The sequence below is a fragment of the Gekko japonicus genome, unplaced genomic scaffold, assembly GCF_001447785.1.
Source record: "Gekko japonicus isolate JY-2015 unplaced genomic scaffold, Gekko_japonicus_V1.1 scaffold2906, whole genome shotgun sequence".
NCBI lineage: Eukaryota > Metazoa > Chordata > Lepidosauria > Squamata > Gekkonidae > Gekko > Gekko japonicus.
Window position 1 is genome coordinate 60,853 of NW_015161495.1, and position 6,917 is coordinate 67,769.

Sequence of the window (6,917 nt, forward strand, 5' to 3'; positions counted from 1 at the left end):
GGAGAGCCAAAGTCAAAATGATCCTTGGTTGGATCTTTTCATGTTTTATATTTGCATATTAAGCAATGTCCTTAAAATGTGTTTAACAAATGACACTTTGTTCCTTGTTTTCCCTTTTACCCCATTTCTATTCTGTATCCCCTTAAATGGCAAAAATAAAAAAATATAAAAACACCATCTATATATCTAATTCCCAACTGTGCCCCCTATGTGTGGATATCTAAATCTGCAGATAGGGGGCACACTCACCTTAAACAGGCTTTTCTGCAAACTTGGGTGACCCCCTAGGTTTGCAGAAAAATCTGAAAAGTAAACAAACAAACAAACATTGGGAGGTTAAATTGCCTCTGAAAATTAAAAAAAATCTGTGCATGTGCAGGCAACGCACTTACTGCAGAGCAGCAGGAAAGGAGCCTGGTGGTTTCTGCAGCAACAGAGAGCTAGATCTGCTGGCAAGGGGTAGTGGAAACCTCTGCTGGTCCACTTAGAGCAGCTCCAGGTGAACAGCCAAGAGTGTGGGGGGGAGAAACCTTGGTGAGTCTTTTTGGAACAGCTCCAAGTGAGCCACCAATAGCAGGGTAGGGAGGAAACCTTGGCGAGTCTGCTCAAAGAATCAGGAAGCCTTGGCACTCAGTGGGCACTGGGACTTGATCAGGGACCAGCTGCCACCAGGGAAGAATCAGATTGGAGGGTAGATAGGGAGATCAGGAAGAGTGGTGGATGAGTGGAGTGCCAAGGGTGGGGGTAGGTGGGAGAACAGCAAGGGTGGGGTGAGTGGAGTGCCAAGGGTGGGGGTAGATGGGAGAACAGCAAGGGTGGGGGTGAGAGGAGTGCCAAGGGTGGGGGTAGGTGGGAGAACAGCAAGGGTGAGGGTGAGTGGAGTGTCAAGGGTGGGGGTAGATGGTAGAACAGCAAGGGTGGGGGTGGGTGGAGTGCTAAGGGTGGTGAGGGATACATGGGGACAGCTTCAAAGGTGAGGGTAAGTGAAGTACCAGGGGTGAGTGGTAGGTGGAGAGAGCAGCAAGGGTTGGATAGACTGATGGAGAAAAGGTGAGGGGGAGATGAGGGGTAGATTGACAGATAAGGGGAATGGGAGAAAGAAGTGAAATGGGATAGATTGACAGATAAAGGGAATGTGGAAAATGCGGGTAGGTTATCACAGAAGGGGGGTCGATTGACAGTGAAGGGATGAAAGGCAAAAGAGATGGGGGTAGGTAGACAGATAAGGGAAAGGGTAGAAAGAGGAGGAAGATTGATAGAGGAAGAGGGAAGGAAGCAAGGAGGGAGAAGGGATTCACCATGTTCGCAAGTTTCTTGTGGGTCCCCACTTGTTTATTTTAAACGCAACTACCTTACAGCATCACTGAATCATAATTGCTATGAATGTAGTAACATTTGCAGAGACAGGATCTTCAGTTCCCTTCAGAACTTGCACTCTGAACAAAAGGAAATCCTAACAAGCGGTGTCCAGTAAAACCAAAAAAACAGCCAGTCCAAAATGTTCATTTAAAAAAGTGCAGACCTTCTTCTTCACCCAAAGAGTCATTAATATCTGGAATTCACTGCTGCAGGAAGTGGTGGCAGCTCCAAGCATTGACAGCTTCAAGAGGGGATTGGATAAACATGGAACAGGTCCATCAGTGACTATTAGCCCCAACCAGTGCTCCCTCTAAGCTGTGGAGTCTTGTGAGCAAAAATTCTACTTTGTGAGCTGGCATTAAAGCTGTGAGTGAGCAATTTAACTACTCCATAAATTAGTTTGCTCTGGAACCATCCTTCCTGAGCGAAAGACAAAAATGAGTGAGCAAGAGGCTAAAAAATTGTGAGCTAGCTCACACTAACTCAGCTTAGAGGGAACACCTCCAATGTATGTATTCTTGGTGCTCAGGGGGCAACAGTGGGGGTCTTCTGGAGTTCTGGCCCCGCAGGTGGACCTCCTGATGGCACCTCGGTTTTGGCCACTGTGTAACACAAGAGTGTTGGACTGGATGGGCCATTGGCTTGATCCAACATGGCTTCCATTATGTTTTTCTTCAATGGCTCGTCTTCCTGCTGCAGCTCTGGATACTTCATTTTTCTGTCTTCGGCCTGCAAAGAAATTAGCAGTTCCCTCAGTCAAGCTCTAGGCTTTCTTCTTTAATGCTGCCAGCAAGACAGACTAAGGAGGTGGGGCCCTTATGGTTCGTAATGTGGGAGCAACATAACTACCTGCCCATTTTCTGTGACCCTTCGTTCCTTGAGCTCTAAATTCTAAATTATTTGTTAAAGAAAAAAATGACATGGGTTACATAAAAAAATTAAGCCTGTGAACCACAAGTACCAGCAATAGAATGATTAGAGCAGGGGTGTCAAACATCCGACCCGTGGGCTGGATCAGGCCCCCAGAGGGCTTCTATCAGGCCCACAGTGGAACTGGCTGTCTCCTGCTTCTTCTTCGAGTTCTGCTGCTAGGCTGTACCTTGCTTTGCCAGACTCTCTCAATTGCTCAGGAGAGAGAGATATGCAAGCTTCTGTTCCCCGCACTGGCTGAGGCTCCCCCCCCTCCCAGGGGGAGAGAGGGAATGACCCAGAGCTTGCTTCCTGGCTAGGCTGCCCTCAATTGCACAAGAAAGAAAATAAAGCCTTTCTTCCCCTCCATTGGCTGAGGTTCCTCCCTGGAGGGAGGGAGGGAGGGCTTGCTTTGCTTGGCTGCCTCAGTTGCATGGGAGAAATACAAAGAACCTTTAACCAGAGAGCCAGTTTGGTGTAGTGGTTAAGTGTGTGGACTCTAATCTGGGAGAACCGGGTTTGATTCCTCCACTTGCACCTGCTGATGTGACCTTGGGTCAGTCACAAGCTCTGGCAGAGCTGTTCCTGAAACAGCAGTTTGTGTCAGAGTTCTCTCAGCCCCACCCACCTCACAGGGTGTCTGTTGTGGGGAGGGGAGGGGAGGGGTGGGGAGGGGAAGGGAAAGGAGTTTGTAAGCCGCTCTGAGACTCCAAGTGAAGGGTGGGGTATAAATCCAATCTCTTCTTCTTTTTCTTCTTTTTCTTAAGACCAACAAAGTTTTATCCAAGGTATGAGCTTTTGTGTCTTGCTATAGTGTGTTTTGTTGGGCTTGTTATGGTGTGGATCTCCTGGGTGCAACTGAGTTCCCTCCCTTTTTTCACTGTATTCATGCTCTCATGATCCAATCTCACTCATTAGGAAAGCAATGTGAACTATTTTAGAAGAGGAATAACAAGCCAGTGAGGCGGATTAGGCTGAGTGTGTGTGTCCAGACCAAGTTCACCCACGACATTTCCTTGGGGATTTTGAACTTCGACTTCCCAGATAGTAGGCTGTAGAAGACTACTGTGGAAGACTAGTTTTGTAGACAAACACATAGCTCTGAGTCTGTGTCATGGTGCCTTCTCATGGGCTTGACCAGCACATGAAGCAGTTTATGTACAAAAGCTCGCAATGCCCAGCCATTTCATATTTTCCCCTGGGTCCTAGGCTCAGAACTCTGAGCATGAGATTTCTGTAGTGAATGTCAATAAATCAAAAGTAGGTTTGCAGCTTACAGATACACACTTAAATAGCATACTCAAGATTGCAACAGCACAGACATTTTGATGCAATAATTCAGAGCAAGAGGTGTCTGTTATCAGACATTGTTAAATAAACAAAATATTGCAAGAGTGCTAATGTTTTAGGCATGTTTTTATTTTAAGTTTAAAAAAATCTTTAATTGTATTTGTGTCCTTTATAAAGTTTGTATCTCTGCTACGTGGCATTACATTTTATGACACACATGGCCCGGCCCAACAAAGTCTCATTTGTCAGGTCCGGCCCTGATAACAAATGCGTTCGACACCTCTGGATTAGGGGGTAAATATAAATGATATGCAAAACACATAGACACAGAAAGGCAATTTTAATTCGCAGCATGTGTTTGCAGGGGAAAATCAGTCAAATGCGAAAGAAAGAAAGAAAGAAAGAAAGAAAGAAAGAAAGAAAGAAAGAAAGAAAGAAAGAAAGAGAAAGTCTCAACAATCTTTCCTTGCCAGTTAAAGTTTGTTACCAGACAGACAGCTGTTGGAAGGGAGTGCCAGAGTTTAGGATTCACAGTGAAGAAGACCCTGCATTTGGGGCATTTATACAGTTCCTACCTTGTGTAGATTTTTGATGGTCAGCAAGATTTCCACTCTGACTAAAACTCTTTCCACACTCTGAACACTGATAGTTTCTTTCCTATGTGAATTCTTTGATGTATATTGAGCACTGTCCTCTGACTAAAGTTCTTACCACAGTCAAAGCATGTATACGGTTTCTCCCTTGTGTGGATTCTTTGATGGGAAGTAAGCCCTGAGCTATGAGTGAAGTTCTTTCCACACTCAGTGCATTTGTATGGTTTTTCCCGTGTGGATTCTTGTACGGAAACAAGGTTTGAGCTCTTACTCTTCATTCCACATTCCAAGCACTTATACGATTTCTCTCCTGTGTGGATTGTTTGATGGTAAGCAAGACTTGAGCTGCGACTGAAACTCTCCCCACACTCAGAACATTCATATGGTTTCTCTCTTGTGTGGATTTTTTTAATGAGAGGGAAGATTTCCCCTCTGAGAAAAGCTCTTTCCACACTAAGCACTGATATAGTTTCTCTCCTATGTGGATTCTTTGATGTATACTGAGCATCGTGCTCTGACTAAAGATCTTTCCACATTCAAAACACATATATAGATACTTCTCTCTGTGGATTCTTTCATGGGAAGTAAGTTTTCCACTTTCTCCAAAGTTCTTTCCACGCTGAGAGCATTTATATGGTTTCTCTCCTGTGTGGCTTCTTTTTTATTGCCATCAAGTCAAACTAACTTCTGGCAACCCCTAGTGGGCCTTGGAGGCAAGGGACGTTTAGAGGTGGCTTGCCATCACATGCCCCTGCACCACAACCCTGGTATTCCTTGGAGGTCTCCCACCCAAATACTAGCCAGGGCCGGCCCTACTTAGCTTCCAAGAGCTGAAGAGATCGAGCTTGCCTCAGCTATCAAGGTCAGGGCCCCTGTGTGGCTTCTTTGATGGTAAAAAAGACGTGAACTACAGCTGAAGTTCTTTCCGCATTTCCCACATTTATATGGTTTCTCTCCTGTGTGGATTTTTTGATGGGAAGAAAGACTCGAAGTGTAACGGAAGCTCTCCCCACATTCAGAGCATTTATATGGTTTCTCACCTGTGTGGATCCTTTGGTGGCAAGTAAGGCTTGTGTTCCGACTAAAACTCTTTCCACACTCAGAGCACTGATGTGCTTTCTCTCCTGTGTGGATTTTTTGATGGGAAGAAAGACCTGAACTGTGACAGAAGCTCTTTCCACATTCAGAGCATTTATATGGTCTCTTGCCTGTGTGGATATTTTGGTGGTAAGTAAGGCTTGTGCTCCGACTGAAACTCTTTCCACACTCAGAGCACTGATATGGTTTCTCTCCTGTGTGGATTCTTTGATGGCAAGCAAGATCTGAGCTGTGACTGAAGCTCTTCCCACACTGGGGACATTTATATGGTTTCTCCCCTGCGTGGATTCTTTGATGGGAAGAAAGACTCGAACTGTGACGGAAGTTCATTCCACATTCAGAGCAGTTATATGGTTTCTCCCCTGTGTGGATCCTTTCATGGGAAGTAAGACTTGCTCTCTGACGAAAGCTTTTCCCACACTCCGAGCATTCATATGGTTTTTCACCACTGTGTCCTCTTTTATGTACAATAAGGTGGACATTCTGGCTGAATCTCTTTCCACACTCTGAGCATTTGTGTGGCTTCTTCTCTATATGCCACTGTTTATGAAAGATAAAGTTTTTGCTCTGACTGACATTCTTTGTACCCTCTAACGTTTGTAACAGTTCCTCCCCATCCGGCATTCTCTGTTGTGTGCTAAGATCTGATGTGCCAGCTAAGAAGTCTGCACACGTAGGGAACATAATCCTTTCCTTTCCTCTGTGACTTGCTTCTTGCATTGTGATCTCACGGCAGTCAGCACCTTCAGGACTGGTGGATTCCTTCCTCCATTTCTGTTTTGCTTCAGTTGTCCCTCTTTTCTGTTCTTCACTGCTCTCGTTCTCCTTCTCTGTAGGAAATTTAAAAAAGAAACACAATGAATGAGAAATAAGACTAACCTGATGAACTCGTATTTTGTATAACAGAAAGACTCAGTGGGGAAGCAGCCAATTACTCCTTTGCAAGGGTTTTAATTCTGTGACAGAGCAACTGTGTCGCTTGCATGAAGTCTCAGTCCTTGAGGTCTCCCATTCAAGGATCTCAAAACAGTAGGGCTGCAAAAGACCCTTTTCTGCCTGAGCCCTGGGAAGCTCCCCACTACTTCGCCTAGACAATACAGCGCAAGTAGGTTCAATGACAAGATTCCTATTTTGCTGATATGCAGTATGGGCCAGTGTTACAGACACTTATGAACGGTTTGAAACTAAAGACATTAGAAGACAGATTTAAAAATCTGTAAGGAAATTGGATGTTACAAGTACGTCTATTAGGGCGCGCAGGGTATGTTCGATGCTCCATTTGGGAACTGCCCTCCCAATGCAACTGCCGAAATTTTTTTTTATCAATTGACAGTCCCAAAACGAAGAAGGGCTTTTACTTTGGCAAGACTGAGCGTTCTTCCCCCGGCAGTTTTGGAGGGCAGATATAATATAATAAGTGTCTAATAACATGTAGATGCTCATATCATACAATCGAAACCATTGAACATATGATTATGGAGTGCCCTATATTCGATGATAATTTAGTCACCCCTTTACAGAAGAAGAAGAGGAAGAGGAGGAGGAAGAAGAGGAGGAAGAGGAGATTGGATTTATACCCCGCCCTTCACTACCCAAAGGAGTCTCAGAGCGGTTTACAAACTCCTTTCCCTTCCCCTCCCCACAACAGACACCCTGTGAGGTAGGTGG

General features: G+C 45.1%; 1 pseudogene; it reads right to left on the reverse strand.

Annotated features, from left to right (window-relative positions):
* Positions 1–3,781: 3,781 nt before the first annotated feature.
* Positions 3,782–5,873, reverse strand: LOC107125731 (annotated as a pseudogene).
* Between the last annotated feature and the right edge of the window lie 1,044 nt (positions 5,874–6,917).